Raw genomic sequence first — 21,390 nt, forward strand, 5'->3', positions numbered from 1 at the left:
GTTTTGGTCTTGTAGCAGATATGAGAAAGATAAAATCAGGGAATTCTTAATTATCAATGAACCTAGAATGAAAACATACATTTGTTTTTTGAGGAAGAGATAGAGGAGAAGGTGTGTATCACCGATCTTCAGCTGTTGAGTTCCCTACCTTTTGAAATCACTTCATACTCTACAGCTGAAAATTATGTTTGGGGGTTCACAAAAGGGAATCTCCACACTTAACTTCAGCTCATTATTTGATTAAAAAAAAAAAAATTATTTCAGATACCCATTTCTTCTAACTATTGAACCTCTGTACATATGTTTATAGCCTTTTTAATTTTATTTTGGAAAATTCTCAAACATTTCTGTTTTATTTTCACCTCGAAACATACAGTGTTGCCTTCAGAGATTTAGTAAAATATATTTTTAGTTAGATTTTAACACAGTCCTGAGAGAAGCAAAAGCATTTTCCCACCTTTTTTCTAGCATGAAAGAAAGACACCAATGGAGTGAGAAAAAAAAAAATCACTTGCTTCCAACTATTTTGAAACATAAAACACTTCAAAAAATTTTGTCTGAGAAACACCTTTTCAACAATGCAATTGGATAATGTTTGGAAAAAAGTCCATACTGCTTCTACAGATCTGGAGACATCCCACTCTTTTTCCAGTTTAACAAACAGATAGTTTAGACTGTGAGTAAAACAAGGAAATAAACAAAATTTTATGTGTAAGCCATTTCCCTGAACTACTGGAAGGACAGTATTGCACTGAAAAGAGAAACAAAAAAAGTAAAAACACAACTAAAGGATATTGTAGGTCAAAATTATTATTATTGATTTAAATAGAAAAGCAAGCAAAGAACAATTAAAAACCTCTACTGAACACTGAAGCAAGCTATTTTGGATAGGAATTAATCTACTGACTTTGCCAAGGCTCACGCTTCACTTTTAAAGCACATTGTAGGTTTTTTTACTTCAGTGAATAAAACTATCTGCAGTTTATTCCACAGTTGGTATCTAATTTACGAGAGAAATTAATAGTGAAAATACAAGTGTCTTAAGATATTTAATATTCATTTTGAATTCTGTTTACAATAAAAAGATGACATTTTATCTAACTGGCAAAAAAAATACTGAAAAGTATTTTCTTTATTCTGGCTAGTCTGTAGTATGTGGAATGATAAAAGAATGTTTTATGGATGTGCAAGTATGCTACCGAAATAAATCTGCATTTGGAACAAGAATTTGTGCTGAAACAGTACTTCCCATCACAGCTTATAGAATCATAGAATCATTCAGGTTGGAAGAGACCTCTAAGATCATCTAGTCCAACCCTTAACGTAGTACTGACAAGTCCACCACCAAACTATCTTACTAAATGGTTCATAGATTTTCATTGCATTCATCAACTTCATCTCCCAAAGGCTTTTTTTTTTTTCTTTAAATATAAAGTAAAAACAGATTATGAACTCTGATAGATCATGGTAACCTATGTCAACTCAGCCTTTCTTACAGAACCTTTATCCTATACTCACTTAGAAACAAGATCAAAACTCACTTGGTTTTAGCAGTGAACAAAAAATCCTGTCTAAACTTTTTTGTGACATACAACTGTTTCTCCTGCCACAAACTTCTACCACTTCCTTTCCTGTGCAAACCATGAACATGTTGGATCAGTTCTGCCATATTGAGGAAATGATGAGCAATGTCTTTCCTCATAATTCCCTTAACCATATTAGGACTCAGGCAATTCAGGTAAACAAAAATGTATTAAATGACAGGTCATAAATCATGGATAAAAATATTTTATGTAATGCAGAGCAAAAGACAATTTTGTCATAACACTAACAATAGATGCTTTCCAATATGTTTAATCACCTGTATGTATTAGTAAGTCTTCTGTCCCATTCAGTCATGTTGTACTTGCATAGGTTCAGTCTACTGGGCTTTTTTAACTTCTATTACATTATCTACTCTAGTCCTCTCACACTGGCATTCATCTGAAATTGGATTCTGAGTGCTAAAATAAAGTTGTCATTAATTTACTGCAAATATATTCTCACTTTAGATATTCAATTTATTTATGTCATCTTCAAAAAAAGAGCGGTACTAACAAACTACTAATATTGCTCTTTTTCTACCACCCATTTTTATAGTGTTTTGGACTGCTAACCTCAGGACAACATTTAAAAGTTAACAGTAATTGCCTTCACTTTTGCACTAGACAATCAATTAAATACAAGTTTTATGGGCTGATTACCACTGAATATATTTGAGTTTCCTAAACATGAACATGTACTTAAATACTACCAATTAGGAAACTCTTTGATGATATGCAACCAAAGCCATAAGTGCACAAATTTATGATGTCTTTTTCATAGGTTGAGGACTCAGCAAATACTGGGGAGGAAGGTGAGATACAATTTCTTCCTTCTATCGACTCAGTGCTAATACCCTCAAATCAGTGCACTTACCATCATTTTGGTATTTCCTTTAGCATAGATCAACTCTTCATAAGCTAAAAATTAGGACTATTAAGGTCAATGTAGTTGCATTGCTATAAAGTCTGGGTTAATGATCAGCTTTAAATATTTCCAGATCATTAGCCACGTGGCGGTTGACATTTCAACATGCAGTTAAAGGTTGGGAATGCATCAGGCCATAAGAAAAAAAATACATGGTGTGATGTTCAATTTCTACTGCTGCTTCAGAGATGCTATAGTGATTTCCTAAAATGTTTGGCATGTTACCTTTTCATTTACGATAAACAGGAATATTATTTCTTTGTCTTAAGCAGACCTCACTCTGATTTACTGAGACATCCTCTGGAGCTATGATTCATCAAAGTGAAAGCCAAATAAATGCCACCCTGGTGTATATATATAACAGCAAGTGTTGCTTAATCCAGCTTGTGTCACTATAAATCACCTCACCAGGCTTTGGCATTATCCCTTTTCTTAGCTTCAGTGGGTCATTTCTACCTCCAGGTAAGCACATGTTTGCAGGTAATGTTTTCACTCAGTCTGTTGATTTTGAGTTCTTGCACAGTGTGAAGGCCAGAGTTCAAATTGCAGCTTCAGGCCTTCACTGGAGACAATGAGAACTATGAGGAAAAAAAAAAAAAAAAAAGAAAAAAAAACCTTTAGAAACATAAAGGATGTCCCTGACTTAGTAGGATAATACATGGATTGAATGAGCTAGAATCCTTACAGGGAACACAGGATTGTTTTCATCGTCTTACTTTTATGTTATCATTCACACATGAAATGGGAAAAAAATAAAAATAAAAGGAAAAAAAAAAGAAAAAAAGACAATATTTCTTTCTCTTCAGACCTTTTTTTCATGGTAGGCTTTAAAGGAGCTTTGTATGACCATGGCAGGTAAGATATTGAAATTTTGTTTTATAGTGAAAGAACCAAATATCTGCTTCATAAATACTTTTTAAGAGACAAGAGAATTAAGCACTGTGTAGAAACTTCTTTACTATACTACACTAATGATTAAGCTTGTCAATGAAATAAGTTAGAATCTGAAATTTGGTGTTCAGATTGGGATTTGAAATATTACAGACAAATTTGAAGAGGTAAAAATATTCAGAAAGTAAAAAGATTATTGACTATGGCAGCACTTTTTCAGCAACACTGGTTATATGCTAAAATACATCTACAGTTTATCCAACATTACAACTTCTAAACAATAAATAAATAAATAAATAAATTCAGCTCTAGACCTTTTTAGTCAATTTTTTGGTATTAGTAAAATAGAGAATTCTTTTCATGTCAGTGAAGCTATTCAGATTTTTCAACATTTATAGGAAAGTCTGGAGCCTCAACCAATATTTTAAAAATAATTTAAAATTGATGTCTGATTGGTTTTGAATCTAGATTCCAATTTATTTAAATTTTTAAATATTGTAAAACATTGTAAAATGCTGAGAATATTCAGTATATTCTGGAATTCATCCTTCTCAGATGAAGCTGAAAACAGCATTTGTAGGGCCATATGCCATGGGCTCTTACTGATTAGAAGTGTTCAGATATCTTTGTTCTATAAAACTGAAACCATCAGATCATCAATATAGCAGGTTGCTGTGCTATATGACTTTTTTATTGTTTCCTTTAAGGAACTGAAAAATACAAAGCAAATTTGTGGATATTTCCTAAAGAAAGAGCTTCCATGTGCCATGAAACAAAGACTTGAAGAAGCACCAAAGCATCTTACAAAATTCTATATATCTTTCTATATATCTTTGTTAATGCTTCCATGTGAGGATATAATCATATATACTTGATGTTATATAATTTAATGTTACTTTTAATGTGGCTTAAATGGTTGATAAGGTTAACACAATTTATTGGAAAGCTAATAAATTTTAATATTATTCAGACAAGTGCAGAAAGCACATTCTTATGAAGAAAAAAGTGTTTGCAGCCATTGTGAGTGAGCCTAAAATAATTATGAACATCATTAATCAGAGCCAATTAAACAAATTTTGTTTAAATTACATGCAGCCATAGGCTTTTGGCTTACAACAGAATATGTATTTTCTTTGCTTCTCTCTCATGTTCTTTGCCATTCTCAGTTCTTTTAAGCCATGAATCAAGAATTTATATTCTTGTATTCTTTCAGGCAGAGAGAGGCATTTATCATTCAGCTTCCTTCTACTGAGCAGGACATCTGTGCTTGTTTATTTAACCATCTTCAAGACTAAACTGGCAGTTTCATATTTGTATGATTATTCCTGCTGTCTCCAGTGGAGATGGCTCTAACAGTTTGCAGGTATTGTTCAAAGCCTGTTCCTCTTCTTCCAGAGTTCACAGAATTCAGGACATGTTTTTAAGCAAAAAGATTAGGAAGTTTTGAGACAAAAGAATTTCTTCAAAACAGCAAAAGGAATTGTAGACATAGGATGTCTCAAGCAGCTGGACAGAAGAGGAGTAGTTGAGTCCTTATCTCAAACATATGCACGAGGCTTGAGAAACCTACTCTGCAATGATTTGCTTTAGCAATTAGCTTTCTTCATCACCTACTTCAACAAGCCAAAAAAAAGGCAAGCTAATGAACATGGCAGTAATTAGGACTCTAACACTGGGATAGTTGGGTTTCCAACCTTATCCTTATTTTTGCTTTCTGTATTAACAGCCAACGGCTACCTGTAAGAATAGCCCTAAAAAGAGGGACTACAGATATTATGTAACAACCTGATGGCAAGAACAGAGCTGGGATGTTCCTTGCCTAATAGCTCGCTGAGGGACAGCCTTGCTGATCTGAATTTCTTTAAGAAGGCCAGTAAGTCTGAGTGAGAGTTCTTGTTTTTATCCTGTTAAGGCTGGGAAGCATCAATCTCAGCAGGCATCTCTTGGATAGAATCTGCTCTGTCAGTATTATGGGATTTCCAAGCAGAGCTGTCAGTTTCAAACCTTTCAGAGAATTTAAACTCGGGCATGGCTGAGCTATAAATTTCAGACAGGTGTAGGAGAGAGACAAGCACCAAGCATGCAACTCAGCTGTGAGACTAGCAGTTCTTAGCCTGAAGAGAAGAAGGAATGAAGGCACCTAGGATTTTGGTTTGGTAAAACTGAGACTACTGTGCAATTTTACATAGATACCTTTAAGACAAGAGCTTTGTGGATTTGTTAGAAACTTGGATTTTGCAATAACCTTACTTTTTGGGTACTTTTAAGTACTTAGACCCTCTTGTAGATTTGGTATAAAATGACAGTTGTTGATAAATATCACCAACAGTTAACTCGGTCTATAGATAATTTCTGAAGAATTTGCTTCCTGAGTAGTTCTTTAGCTGTAGATAAACTAGAATAGATTCTAATTATCTGGCAATTTGTATAGTTCAAACATCACAAATTGAACTGTTAATATATACATAATTCCTCATCAAAAGCAAATATAAGATTTTGAATATTAGCACAGAAAAATATATATACGCATTACAAAAAGTGTTTTCTTTAATCTTCAAACTAATATGTGCACATATTACCTTGTATTTGTCCAGATCTACGATGAACAGCATATTATGCGATTTTAGCAGCAGACAAGATGACAGCTGGATTCAAGTATACCAAGATATTCTGAAAAGAAGTAAAGGGCATGTTGTTCATCACTGCCTCCTGCATGTTCCTTAATAGAATATACAAGACTATACAGATAAACCTATTGTACATTTTTGGCCTAAGAAAATTAGCTTCCCTACACAAATTTTGTGAGCAATTACATGCCACCATAGTTATGTAATAATCCCCCAAATGTAGTAGTCCATACAATTTTCCAGTTTTACTATGGGAGATCCAGTTGGGAGAGAAAAAAAAAAAAAAAAAGGAAGAAAGAAAGAAAATCTATCAAATTGAACAGGTAACAAGAGGTGTTTTCTCTCTGTCAGAGAAAGCTCTTCCTTTCCTCTGATGCTAATTCACATCTTGTTGAGGCAGAATTTAGACCCCTATGAGCATCCTGAGAACAAGTGAAGAAAAAGATAAAAAATGCATTCAGTTACATATAGCATCTATCTGCAAAAACTCTACCATATAAAATATCTATGAACTTTTGTAGTTATTCCAGGTGTGTTCACTCTTTTTGAAGACTGTACTTAACTGTGGGCTAACCATCAAGTGCACATTGTGATTCTACTACCTTAATGTCTTATATCCTCCTTTCTGCTAAACACAGGCCTACATATAAGTACATAATGTGTTATGGAAGCATTTTTCAATATCACAAACATTAATATTTGCATATTTCTTAGGAGCAAGTTTTACTACCAAGCTTACAAGAGCAACCATCTTTCTAGCAAAAACTTATATTAAAAATACTGTGGCTATTTTCCTTTTCAATTTCATTTTCAAATGCAAATTCTCGTGAACACTTGAAACTCTTCAATTTCACCACAAAATTCTATTTTAAAGTTATAAAAATTGTACTATTTAAAATGGATGTGTTATAGTGTGCTATAGACCTCTGAGACCACTGTAGAGACAGAAAATGAAGACTAACATGCCAGCAGTTGTATTCTCAGTAAATACTTAGAATATATCAGCATACAGGAAAAATCAATATTTTTATAGAAAGTAGAATCATAGATGAAAAACGATGAATCACATGGAAGCCCATAATCTAGTGTGTCATATCAGCCTGGCAGGCATTCATTTTGGATAAGTAATCTTAATATCACAGGATAAAAATTATATAAAGGAGATGCCAATATTTTGTTATGGAAATGAGAATATTCAGGGTTAAAATAGAGCCGAGCGATTTCTTTTCATCACTGAGTGAGAAGATCAGCAAAAACTCACATGGAGCATCTTTCTGCATCTCTGTGGGAATTCTGCTTCTTGTGATCTGCTACTGCCAGATTTAATGTGCTGAATTTATTAAACACAAAGTTGTTTGACTCACAAGTCCTTTTTTTATCCTCAGCAGATACTGCTTTATGTTGCTGTCCAACAGCACAACAAGCATGTTTTTATCTCTATATATCCTATAATAAATAAATAAAGAGATGTGGTTTATTTCACATATTAAATATGTAATAAAAATAAATGTTGGTACTACCTTCATGTTATTTCTAAAATAGTCTCTAATTCTTTCTCCAGGATCCTCTTTAAAACATCCTTCATATGTGATGATTCTCAGTGTTGATCTCTGACCACATCACCTGTCATCCACATGACTCTGATCAGGGCATTAATCCCTTCAGGACATTAAGCCATTTTTTCTAGTCGTTGTTAAAATACTTGAATAATTAAAATCCTTAGTATTTTTGCTGCATTTTTTTATTTGAACCTCAGTGAAGCACAGCTGAGAGCAGGCCCCTTTCCTGCTCGGGACTGGTGTTATCACTACACCACTCAGTGCTATTACCAGGAAACAAGGGTGGGACAGCGTGTAACTGTGCTGCATAGTCACTTTTCTTTGGACGTCTTTCACCATGGAAAAAAGAACATACACAGTTCAAGATTACTCAGGCATTATCTGTTGGCTAACATAGCAGATAGCAAGGAATAACATTCAACTAGCAGAAACATTAGTGTGCCTACCAACCCCTAGGGAGGACACAGCTGATAAGTCTCTCCTAGACAGGCAGCTGTCAGGCAAGTTGGGAAGGGTTGGATCTTTCTTCTTGGAACGGACAGATCCTTGATGCTGCTGAGTTGCTGTCTTCTAATGCTCTGCTTGTTGTTCATTTTTGTTGTTGTTGTTTGTTTATTATTGTTGTTCTCCCCCACACACCCCTTAGGGTTTCTTTGTTTTCATATCGGTATTTTTCCCCTCGTATCCTTGAGCTGTTGGCTACTACCATCTCAGCTACTGCACTTCTGTTTTTGTTTTCACTTTTCTTGTCTTGAACAACTTTAGCCCACGTATTTTCTTCTGTCTTAATAACAGCTTTCTCAGTAAAACTGAGTCATAGTTTCAGAACTGTCATGCATCAAACCAGGCCTGGATCACATTCAGCTGAACCCTTGGGCCATGGCTTACAACAGCATCAGCATTCACAGCTAACAGATTTACTCAGTGTTGTTGATAAGCCTGGGTTATACTCTGTCCATCCCTGCTGAGCTTAATGACTTATCTGATAGGCCGCCTTGCCTGCCTTCAGTAATGGCACTCACGTAGTCGTGTTGCCCAAACCACAATGGTAAAGAACAACATCAAGTCTGCAAAGTCACTGTTCAACTTTTGCAGATGCTGTAACCAAGTCAGTGATAGCACCTAATTCACTGCCCTTTCTATTTATGCATTCTGATGTAGACTAATCATACAACCACCTACTCCTTTCTTTTAAGTATTATTCAGCCCTCATTTAGGAAGAAGCTATTTAATAATCTGTTGCCTTCCAGTCCCTTATTTGTTGCACATTATTAAAGACCATTACGAATTCTTTATAATGTTCCCTATGAAGTTAATTTCTGCAGTTGACTATAAGGTTTAACCACAAGTTTGGCTGCTTGGTTCAGGGTAGCTGAATCTTGATTTCCAGTCCAGAAGATACATGGTTGTTTCCATATATGCCATTAAAACTTGAAGCTCTACAATCAACCTTCAATCTAATCTTTTCCATTCTTTATTCTTCTGCCAATAGTAACATAATCCAGTGTTAACAACATACTACCCCTTTTTCCTTAAATTTTTGATGGTCATGAAATGTGAAGACAGAGTCAGCACATACCTCAGTTCTGTAGGAAATCATTTAAAATTGGGCCTGCAGCATTGATGTCAAGTGTCAATTTAAATGTTGTGCATTCTCAAGTCTGCAGGAATTCTCAGTCTTCCTCTGCACCTGTCCAGGGATCCATGAGGAAGGAAAAATAAATTGAAAAATATTGAGGGAAAACTATCTGCAAACAGGTTAATTCACTGTCGGTGCATAGAAATCACACATCTTTAGGTAACTTACACAATTTTCATGACTAACTTCCACTTGAGACTTCTGGTCATAACTTAAGGTCTAACTGTTTTTAGAGCCTGATTACATCTGTACAGCTAGGTCAAGTCACATTTCCAGTCTTTGAAAGGTAAACTGAAGTACTGAATATATATTTTATATAAACACGAGATGTTTACCAAGTGGGCAATATAAGGTCTTTATTGTGCAGATCACTAAGGCAATTTAAGTAATGTGGGTTGAAGAGGAAAAGCTGGTGTCTGAACCATCTCAGTGAAAACGAGGTGTCTAAATCAATCTGCCATCACTACTGTTCAAGTGCGTCTACTCAGTGTCTATCAGTGCCTACTTGATAAGGTTCTTTTCTGTCTCCAGAAACCATGTAAACAATACACTCCCCCCCTCCCCCCCCCATATCTGGGAATTTTGGGTAAAAGGAACCAAAATCATCATTTTGTGATGAATGAATTTTTAATTGTCTCAAGATAAGCTTGGTTTTGCTTCACATTTACACCTTGGGCCAAAAGGAGGTGTTTCCTTGAAGAGAAATTCTGTCTTGTATGTGATCAGTTTATCCATTACATAGCAATCTTATAATAGACTAGTATTTTTGCTTTATGTTTTTAGGTGTTTATTATTGCGAAAATCCTTACTTTTATCCTTGTCAACCTATAAAAAACTTAGTTATAATGCACCAGTGTAACTATAACCATAGAAACCTAAGAACAAATACTAATATAGCAAAATAAATTACTTGTATTTTGTTTTCTTTTCCATATGTAATGAGCTGCACATCCGTACATAAATAAACCCTCAGAACTGAGGGCTATGCTTTTTCCACAGGAAATCAAATCCTTTACTAGATTACAAGCTCATTAGGCCTGACTTTCCTCATTTATAATAATTTCTTTTCTCTGATTTATTTGAGAATTTAGAAAGCAAGTTTTTGGAGTAGAGAATCTCTCCAGCCCTCCTTATTAGTCAGCTATAAGCCTCTTTCAGGGAGTAATTGGTTCCAATTAATGATGGTATAATTTGGGAATTCATTAATTAATGAGAGGTTGTACTTTCCACAAAGATATTAACATTTTTCATTTTAAAGACTATGGAATTTTCACTCTTACAGCATATTTTGTTTGTTTTCCAGCAAATTCAATGTAGACCAGATATCTTGCTTTCTCTTTGAAAAAAAACTTCATATATTTGCAAGTAACTTAAAAATAAGTGCACCCAAAGTTTTCCTGAAGTATTGATTAATTTTTTTATTGATTATTTTTTCCAGCAGCTCAAGTTCAGTACCATTCATCTGCACTACTGCATGCATGAGGTATTATCCGATACAGGGTCCTGATTTTTTAATAAGAATTTTGCATTTTGGCAGTCAGTCAGACTGTCTCAGATAATTTATGAACTCCTTTGCTCACAAATTAAACTGATTCTATTCTGGAGGAATCCATGAACTATTTTTTCATGTGTGACAGCGTGATGCATGTTTTCCATGATGAAGTGATACCTTCCTAAACCCCTGTCTTTCTGTAAGAGATTAAGCACTGATACTCTTCACTTTACTGAAAAGGATCTCTCAGATTTATAACAATTATGCTGACTAATTTAACAATAAAGGCCAATTAGGTGGCTGAAGTGCTCAGATGGGTCAGTAGTAAAATAGGCATTGCAGCAAGGGATTATCTACTGTCAATATAGATCATTGCTCCTTTTTTTTATAAGACAAAAAAATGAATATCAGCCACCCATTGCCTATATGTTGTTCACTGTTTCCTCTGGGGCAATTAAAATGATTTTAGCTGGAATATATTTCAATACAATTTAGCAGAAAGAAGTGGGTGTGGAAAGTGGAAAGAACACAATCAGTTTTGAATAAGTGAGCAATATTTGCAGTGGCCCGAGTTTAATAATGAACAAATTATTTTGATGTAGTAGGCTAGATGAAGGGAAAACACAAATTAATCCCGTAATAAAACTAAACACAGAAATAAAGATTACTGTGTGGATTTTCTAGGCATGAACATTGGTAAGGTATGAGCTTTCTTACAGCTGGTTTTTACTCTGCTTTACCCTATTAGGTTAGGTATTTTGCAGATTTGAAGGGTTTACCAACAACAGTGATGGTTATGTTACTATTTGTCACTGAAGGAATTCTCTGCTTAAAAGATGGCTGATGGTTTGTTCCCTTCCAGAGCCCTCTGCAGTCCTACTGATCTGTAGGAAACATACATTACTTTATAGTTCCCCATCAGCAGGGAACTGACACAGAGCTCCTACACATCCCATTAGAGTTCACACCTTCTTATGTGTTTACCTCAGTTATATAGTGTTTGGAGGAGACGAGGGAATTACTTGCAAATTGGATACTTATATTTTGTTAGATAGCCAAAGTTATACAGGTCTCTACATATAAATTACTACCTTTTAAAGCAGTTTATTTGGCTGAGTCTTTCCACATCCATTCTGAGCATATGTGCTCTCTTAAAGTACTGTAAATCTAACTGTCCTCTAAATCACCTTGGAGACTTCTCTTCTGTCAAAAAGAATAGGATTTCAAAGGCTATGTCTTTCCAAAATCATAATACTGGTTTTATTTTATGTTTATGGCTATGCAAAAGAATTACTGATTTATCCAAAGGCAGCAAAGACACTTTCTGAAAGTATTGAAAGGGATTCTGAATTAGAATGATGAAGTGCCTATTGCCTGATGGCTGGTACTGTATAGCAGATAACAGCTCTCCATCATTACAATATATGCAACAGTCAAGCTTTTGCTAAAATGTGCTTAAGATTTAGAATGTATTATTTATTAAATAAACTTGGTTTTCATTTTTTCCTCTCTCTTCTTTTTCATTTCTATTCAGAACAAGATGTTAAGATTGTAGACTTTTCTGCTAGATGGGTGGTTTAAAAACACTAAGGAAATATATAAAAAAAGGCAACATATACCCATATGAAGACTTGCCTGTGGCTTTCTCTAGCAGTTATATGCTTTTGAAAGTCTGGTGCTTCATTAAGTAAATGTCTTCAATTTTAAGATGCAGTTGTCCCATTCATTAATTTGGAAATTTCTAATATTAAAATAAAGCTTTATGTTGTAGTTACTGAAAATAGCTGTTATCTAGTTCCTGAATCCTCATTTTAATACTCTGAAGTATAACCATATTAGTATCACTTCATCCTCCTGTAAAAATCCAGGAGCAAATCTAAAGGAAAACAATAGGATCATCCAGGGTTGTTAATAGAGGTAAAGAACAACAGGACTAAGAGTAGGACAAAAAATATCTCCAGATATAACTGCAGAAAGAAATGGTAAGGAAAAAATGTAAATATCATGCAGCATCGGGAAAGCTAAGCACTGGAGGAAAGCTTTATAATGGAAGTTAAAATTCCATTTCTTCCAACAGCGCTGAACGGGATACTTAATATTGCTGAAAAAAGAATCCATGCTATTGAGCTAGAGAGACTCAAAAACAAAGACATCTACTTAAGGCTTTTAAAGCCAACTAGAAAATATACCTATACAACTCCCAGTAACTGGTTGAATGGCTGAGGATTTTTTGTTTGTTTCTTGTTTTTGAGGTGGGAGCAGGGAAAGGTGGATGTGTGTGAACTCTAAGCAACTTGACCACATCCTTGCCTCAGTGCTACTTAAAACCACAGAAGAATATCAAGGACATTCCTAGCTGTTTCTTCATAGCTGAAAAAGGTAATTATTTTTTTCCCCTTGTATCTCCAGCTTGCTGAGTGCCACTCTTAAATAAAAAAAGGAAGGAAACAGCCTAGTAATTATGTACACACTGAAATGTACTCAAGCCATTCATAGCTCTTAAGGTCTTTCAGAAAACAGAAGTTTAGTGGCCCACAGTACTAGATCAAATACAAATTCTTTCTTTTCTCCCCAATGCATACAGGGGAAAAAAGGGTGGAAGGAAGAAGATTGTTCATCACCCTAGAAAAAATATATATATAAAAACAAATAATCATTAATTTACAATATATATACGCAAAAAATATTTTTTCTAATGTATTTGTTTATAAGATGTATTATATACAGTAATTTGACAAATAAATTAGAAAATAGTTGCCCAGAAGCAAAGTATAGCTTCCTGATTTCAAAAAACATTGCAAATCAGGTGGGTGCCTTTATCAGCACAAAAAAAAAAAAAACATCTATTCCATGGACTTCCACTGATATAAAGATGGGAAAATGAACTGAAATGACTCACAGCTGCACAAACACAAATAAACAAAGGTAAAGTAGTTTTCCACACCAAAGCCTTAGTTCAGCATGTATTCAATCAAGATTGTATTCTTCTATCTTGGTAATTAAGCTGAAGATGAAATGTACTTTCTTCTCGCATTTCTGCTTTCTTTTGTACAAATAAATTGCTGTCCTCTGCTAGACTTCCCCTGTAATTCTTATTTAGTTTTACATAGCCTGATGAACAATTTATTATAGAATAAGTTAGTTTCTATACTGTATTTCATGTAAAAATCTCAGTGTGAGTGGTGAATTCCAGTGTATAACTTTTCAAACTGTTGTGGCTTAACCCACCAGGCAGCTCAGCACCACACAGCCTTTTGCTCACCCCCACACACACCCCAGTAGGAGGGGGGAGAGAATCAGAGAAAAAAAGTAAAAGCTTGTGGGTTGAGGTAAGGAGAGCTTAATACAACATAAAAGGAAGAAAAATAATAATAATAGAAATAAAAATAATATGTGCAAAGCAAGTGATGCACAATGCAATTGCTCCCCACCTGATGCCCAGGCCGTCCCTAAGCAGTGGTCCCCCCCTCCCCCAGCCAGACACCCCATATAAGCATGATGTCATATGGCATGGAATATCCCTTTGGACAGTCTGGGTCAGCTGTCCTGGTTCTGTCCACTCCCAGCTCCTTTTGTGCATGCCCTGCCAGCGAGGAACCTGGGGATCATGAGAGGCTGAAGAGTCCTTGATTTTAGAGTAAGCACTTCTCTGCAACAATTAAAACATCAGTGTGTTATCAACCTTATTCTCATCTTAAATCCAAAGCACAGCACCATACCAGCTGCTAGGAGGAAAATTAACTTTGTCCTAGCTGAAATCATGACACAAACTCTAAAAAGAAAAAGGTTTCCAACAAGTAAACTAACATTGAATTGTGACAAAACATGTCCAAAAAAAAAAAAAAAGAGTAGCAGAATGGATTCCCAGCCATGTGCCCGTGCCTAGATGCATCCTGAAGAAGATGCACCTCACTTTGCTCTCATCTCACATTTGCACACCAGTACTGCTCATCCCCCTATTGCAATTTCATGCAAATGATCTCCTTTCCCTTCCCCCACAAAGCAGGGCCGAGGCCTCTCCCCTTTCACCCTCACTTCCCAATGCTCTATCCAAGATCTACTTAATCTCAGTCCTTGCTATGCCACGTTTGCTTCACTATGCCTCCATATTCAGAAGGGAAAGCACAAGTCTTCTGCAAGGAAAGCAAGCTCAGGTACTTGTTTTATGCACATATAGAAGCAATTTACCAGCTGGTATCATTGGTTGTATGTAAATGTTTATCGTACAGACCAAATGAAAACTTCCTTACAGAAAGCTTAATTGCTATCACTTTAAAGTGATCACACTCCCCAACTGACATATACGCCACAGTTTCCAAACAAACCCTAGAGTCACACTGAAATCTAAAATAAAGAATGCAATGAAATATGTAGCCAAAACGGAAACACCTTATCTACATTGTATTAATGATACACTTAGGAAATTACGAAGAACACAGCTTGTAAAGGGTTGTCAATTGGTGCTATCTGCAACACAAGGTTAACAAATCTCACTGTTTGAGACTATGTACTAATTTTGCATATGATTTTGCATATACCAGCTGACAGGGCTCTCTATATGCTCCTATATGCTCTTAAAATTTGCATACAAACTCAATGTATCTAAAGGGTATCTGAAACCAAGAATGTTTACATATGCCGTTTTTTCAAAAACAAACCTCTTCTCCCCCCCAGTCTGCATTTATTTTTACTTCCACAATGTTAATTTTAAATGTTTTTAACAAAGAAGGTCTAATTTTCAGCCTAGTGCAAATCATTCCCCATGAAACATGGAAAGCATCACATATATGCAATAGTAGTTTTTAGCTGTAAAGGAATAGGTTACGGGATTGGAAGCTTCATCTGTTATTTCTGTAGACTTTGGAAAAAAAAAAGGATAATTTGAAATGTATTGTGTAACACCGGGTTTTTGAGTTCTTGGACATCATTGTTTTGTCATGAGTAATGTTTCATATCACATAATAGAATTAGCATAAGAAAGTAATCCTAGTATTTGAAAAGGAAGACATCTGTGCTATTCTTAGGGGCAAAGCTTCAACCAGTGTTTATCAACAAGGCTATTCAAATTTCCCAAGCTAAGACCCATGTTTGCTTGATTATGCTATCATGAACTTTGAAATCATTTAGTCCGGAGTACTCTGTGCTCTGAATACCTAAATGAAATGATCTGTGTGCACATGTTCAAGGCAATGAACAGCCCAAACAAGATCAGAGTAAAAGAATTTGTCTTGAAAACAAAGAAATTTGACTACAAAGGATTTACATACTGTGTACTTTGTTGCAGACAGTTGCAAAGCTTATTCTGCAAATGCATATCATTCAGAGCATTTGATTATTGAATCTTTCTTGACCACGTTTTACCTCTCTACAGTGTATTATAGATTACTGAAGAAAGAGTCAGAACCTCCATCTACCTGCTGCATCTAAATAACAAGACAAATATAAACTTGCATATGATCATTAGAATCCCGCTGAACTTAATTATCTGCAAATTGTGGCTGCAGCTGTCAAGGGTTTTATATGAGTGTGCAATTCTTTACTGCTCTAGAATGTGTTGTGTGCAGGCTCCAAGAGGAGCACAGAGCTAAAACCTGTCCAGTATTTCCAGTGTCTCCACCAGCAAACACCAGATATAAGCCTTTACAGCCAATGGAGGTAGATAACATACCAGACATTGGAAAAGGAGTGACAAGGATCCTGACAGACACTGGATCTCAAATTGCAGAAAGTATAAATAAAGGAGAGGACCTAATAGACATGATAAATGGCACTGGCTGAGGCTCAATCAGATGACAAAATACTGTGATATTTTAATTATACACATACACCCATAAAATCCAGCAAGTCATATTTCCACATGTTGAAATAGGACTGTACAGACAACTTGTCCTCTTCTGATTTGGGGATATTTGTCTTTTCAATTTTACTATCGATTTTTCTGTTTCTTCTTTTTATAATCCAGGAATAGACACACACAAAAAAGACAGTTAAAAGGTTTTAGTAAACGTGATGTTTGGTTTAACTGAGTTATATTTTCCACTCAAAACAGCGATTCACCCCTTTTGTTAGACCATCTCCCCAAAGCCTGCAGCTTTCACGTTCAAGACCAGAATGAGATGAAGTTAACAACTGCATCTTTTCACTAATTTTAGAAAAAACACCTCTCAGAGGTGCACCTCTCTTTCCCTTTCTTGATGTTATTAACAACTACTGATTTAATTTTTACTGGAAATCAGATTTAATTGATGACATTTGACTATATTTAAGCTAAACTGTTAACTATTGCTCATATTATAATTATAACATAAGCATGCTTAGAAATTAAATTAAAGACGAAATCAGAATTACCCAGCCACTCACAAGCTTCCTTCTGCTAATAATTTGCATTAGCAAGCTTGTTTGTGGTGATACCTCAGTAATATGGCAGAGACTACAGACAGGGGGTTCTCATCAACAGTTTTTTTCTCTCATTTACAGCTCTGGACTGCATTGAATACTTGTCATTTTGAACTTGTAATTATACTTCTGTAGCTGACCCACTTCAAACTGGAACAGCAGTACCAGGAACATAAGACGGCATTTGAAGGAGGTATTTAATCTTATAATAATATTTAAAAAAAAATGCTTGTTTGCTTTTTACAAGGATTTAAGGATAGTGTTTCATTAGAAATAATTCAGGTTAACATTTTCTTGGGATTTAATGTAGGATTAATGTCTGTTTACAAAGTCCATTGTTTTGTAGGAAGTATAGTTTCCTCACAAAAGTACTACATTTGCCTAGAATTAGAGCTGATAACATGAGGAACATAATATAAAAAGCAATTTTTTAGTCAAATTAAGTTAATCCTGGGAATCCAGAATTGTGTTTAAATTTTCATCAACTGGATCAACTTCCATCGTTGTGTTAAAAATCTATCAACGTTAGGAAAATCTTAATCAAAAGTTACATTAAAAATAAAGAAATTAATGTTGTTTGCACATCTTAATGTTGTATATCTATGTTAAGAGTTTCTTCAGTCTGTTTTCACATTATTTTTAACTATAAATTTCCCCGGTTCATATCTTCATTTTAGGGATAAAACATACTCAAGCACTATCTTTTATTTTAAATTAATGCTGATTTAGCTTAAATTCAACTGTAGTATTTTTTATTTAAGATATTTAGATCACTAGGATAGTGATAATTCGACTGCTTTGGGATAAGGAGGATAAGTTACAAATTTGTTTTTAAAAATCCTAATTGTTCTAATAGAAAGAAACAGAAAAAAATGTGTTTTCAAATACAAATACTTTTTAAAAACTCATGTGTGCCTACATTAGGGACTGTAAGGCCAATAAAATGAATCAAGCAAGAATTACACTTTTTTAACTTTAAAAGTAAGTCTTATGTGCATTTTATGATTTGAAGTCTTTTTCAGGTCTTCTTTTTCAACCTGTGTGGAAATGTCTATTTCATTTTCTTTTAGATTTAAAGATATCAATAAACAAAATACCACAACACCTTCATAATACAAAATGACTTATTTCAGACAGAAGTCTATCCATTTTTCAGTTCTATAGGATGCAAAAATAATTCTCTTCATCCCAGGAGTATTCACAACCTTAACTAAAGGAAACAAAATAATTTTTAATATCAGCATTATTTTCATAATTTTAAAGATTTTAATGGTAAATGTTTCTCAACCAGAATTTTTATGCAAAGATGATTTACTTTAACAGTAAGAGTATTATTTAGTAGAAAGAGTCCTGCTTTTCCTGTGTGTCATGACGTCCTTCCTTGTTATTCACACAACTGTTAGAGGAAATGGACTATTCAGGATAGGAAGGAAAAACCTGTCAAAAAAAGTCAAGTGCCATAACAACAAGAAAAAGACAGAGGCCTTCAGTTAAAGTAACTCAGAAGTTATTCAGCAAACAAAATGAATACAACCCACAGATTCCCATCAGTTTTTAGAGACAGCTAGGGATACAGTCTTAAAACAGCAACAAGCTCAGTGTATTGCACATCACTAACTACAACAGACACCCCCATGCCACTTCCCCCCTAAACAGTGCCCCAAAGCTTCTCTGTGTTAGCCAGTGTTATTCACCATACAAGAACAGCCATCTGTCTTAAACTACATGCATCCTCTGATTTGGTAAAAATCAAAATAAGAAAAAAAACAGCTCAAAGAGCCCGCCTCTTGAGTGCTCTCAACAGCCTCTCCCCAGGGACCTTCAAACCTAATAGCTAGAAGCCTACAAGTCCAAATAAATAAATAAATCAAAGACTTGCTGTGGTTTGACAACTCTTAGTCACACATATGAGAAAATACCATACCTTTCAGCTAAGAGGAAAAGAGGAAAGTGAGTTACTATTATGTCCCATCAGCTGTCATATACTGCCAGAGACAATATATATTCCTTCTGCTTAATCAAAATTAAGTGACTCCAGGTGCCCCGTGCAGGAGGAGTAGTGGGAAGAATCACTGATTTTAGAGGTTTGACAGGTCTTATATAATACCACAGCATTCAAACACTTCTGTGTGTTAGTATGAGCAGCTTACTCTTCAAAATGTTTTTTGCCAGCTGAGGCACAGGAAGACACTGTTTTCACTTGTGAGGGCAAAGATGGAGGAACTGCTTTATTTTGGAAAAAATAGAAGGTGAGCCAGAAAGATTAAATTTCGTCAGGAACCCATCTATGGAATACTAAGGTTGTCTGCATGGGGGAATTGCTAATTTGCTGAAGTGATAAATAAGACACAGGAAACAAATCCTATAGACATTCTGTGAATTCACACTTGCAGTTACTACACTCCTGTTTCACCATATATGCAGCCTTCTAAAGGAAGAATGCAGACTGATTAGGTAATGACAGTGTAATAACAGGTTGCAACATTTCAAAAGTGACTAAGTGAGTTGGGATTTTCCCTTAGGAGTTAAGCTCTATTGAAAGCTCTTTTAAATGTATAAACAAGAATTGGTGACATAAACTATATACATATATGTTGATAAACATGAAAATTGAAATCACATTGAATCTGCCACGTAATGATTAAAATAGTCCCTGCATATTTTTAAAACTCTTTTGTGCAGAGTTCAAAAACATTAGAAACTTAGTTCAGTGTCACTCTGCTTCTTACGTTGCAAGGAAAAAAGAAACTGTCAGAACATGTAGACTCACTTCTAATCCGTAGCCAAATATTCCACCTTAATCCAGACATGGTTTTTAATTGAGATATTGATAAAACTTAGATCTAACCTTTTGATGGTTCTATCTAGACCATACATAAATACATTTTGGGGGACACAACAGGCAGTTTCAGGAAGGGAGGGAGGGAGGGAGGGAGGGAGGGAGGGAGGGAGGTGGACAATATCTTATCTTCTACATTACCAAAGCATGAAATAGATTCCCTGGTCATTTATCTTCATTAAAATGATGCATCAGGAATTTCATGAAAAATATGATTTATCAGGATAGTCTTATAACAGCAACCTGGAAAACTTTTTTTTTCCAGTTTTCCTTTGTCATGAATCCATGCTACAACATAAAAAGTAAAAGAATATTAAAACAATTCCAGTCTTTCCAGAAAAGATCCCGCAATCTTTCAGTTACAACACCTTGACCTATGCTAATGGTGTAATCCATTATTTAAAAGAGAAAGTAATAAACAGAATTTTATACCAGGAGAGCAAGACAGTCAAGTAAGTGTTGGGTACTGATGATGAGACTTTACCAGAAAATCTGGAAATTGTTTTATTACCTATTTATATGTTATTTGAGTTCAGATCCTATTTATAAATTCAGGCACATTCTCCACTAGGTCATTACAATTACTTGGTCTATAATTCAGCTCCTGAATCAATTCTGTCAAGATGAAGATGATCCACTTGATGATATCCTATTTGCTGAACAATGGTGGATAGAAGTTTCTTTAATAAAAGAAATAACAATAATAATAATAATAATTAATAATAATAAACTGTAAGTAGGCTAGACACAGTGGACTCTAAAAATGCACTCTACAAATAAAGTCCTGTTTTCTTGTGGCATGATGAGTCACCACCGAGCATTTACATGGTGGAGTGTTACTTACAGATGGAACTGTCAAAAACAAGTTTTCATTATACAGGATGACAAATGTAATCCTCTTGGGAGAAATTTCTCAGCATAATGAAATCTAATCTCTCTAATTTCAACATTGATGTCTGTACTTCTGCAAATAGATCCAGAGGACTGGAAGGCAAAAGATTCACTGTCTCTTCATTTCTGTTTTCTCAGCTTCCCTCTAATTACTACTTTCTTTAGAAGGGTTTCACACATCACTCTTTTTGTCAGCTGTGACAAAGTAATGAGAGAGAAGGGGAAGAGGCAGTAATGCCCCAAACTGAAAATGTTTCTTTCTTCCATGCACTTTCTTCCACGTACAATATGTTTCTCCTATTGTATCTCTCTGTTATAATGGTTCCCAGATGAAACATGGCAAGGTGTACAAACAAGATCTGCTAGACCTATGCCAGCTCTGCCCAGCTAAATTTTTGTCTATTGTGACTTCATGTACATTCTCCCATGCATTTGGACCACTTGACTAAATGGACTATGTTGCAGTTTTTTCTTCCTGATTTCCTTATTTGCTGTGAAATCAGCTTCTGCTTTGACTCTTTCCCTGTCCCAAAACAGAGATGTCTTAC

At 35.0% G+C, this 21,390-nt stretch overlaps 2 long non-coding RNA genes across 2 annotated transcripts; one reads left to right on the plus strand and one right to left on the minus strand.

Annotated features, from left to right (window-relative positions):
• Nucleotides 1-1,049: 1,049 nt before the first annotated feature.
• On the minus strand, nt 1,050-19,085 carry LOC310898555. The gene is made up of 4 exons (XR_014583422.1): nt 19,037-19,085; nt 9,165-9,275; nt 5,979-6,069; nt 1,050-3,086 (listed from the first exon to the last, which is right to left on the minus strand). It is a non-coding gene; the product is annotated as an uncharacterized lncRNA (long non-coding RNA).
• On the plus strand, nt 4,659-6,271 carry LOC310898556. The gene is made up of 2 exons (XR_014583423.1): nt 4,659-5,555; nt 5,994-6,271. It is a non-coding gene; the product is annotated as an uncharacterized lncRNA (long non-coding RNA).
• Nucleotides 19,086-21,390: the final 2,305 nt, after the last annotated feature.

Source organism: Anser anser, assembly GCF_964211835.1.
Source record: "Anser anser genome assembly, chromosome: 4".
NCBI lineage: Eukaryota > Metazoa > Chordata > Aves > Anseriformes > Anatidae > Anser > Anser anser.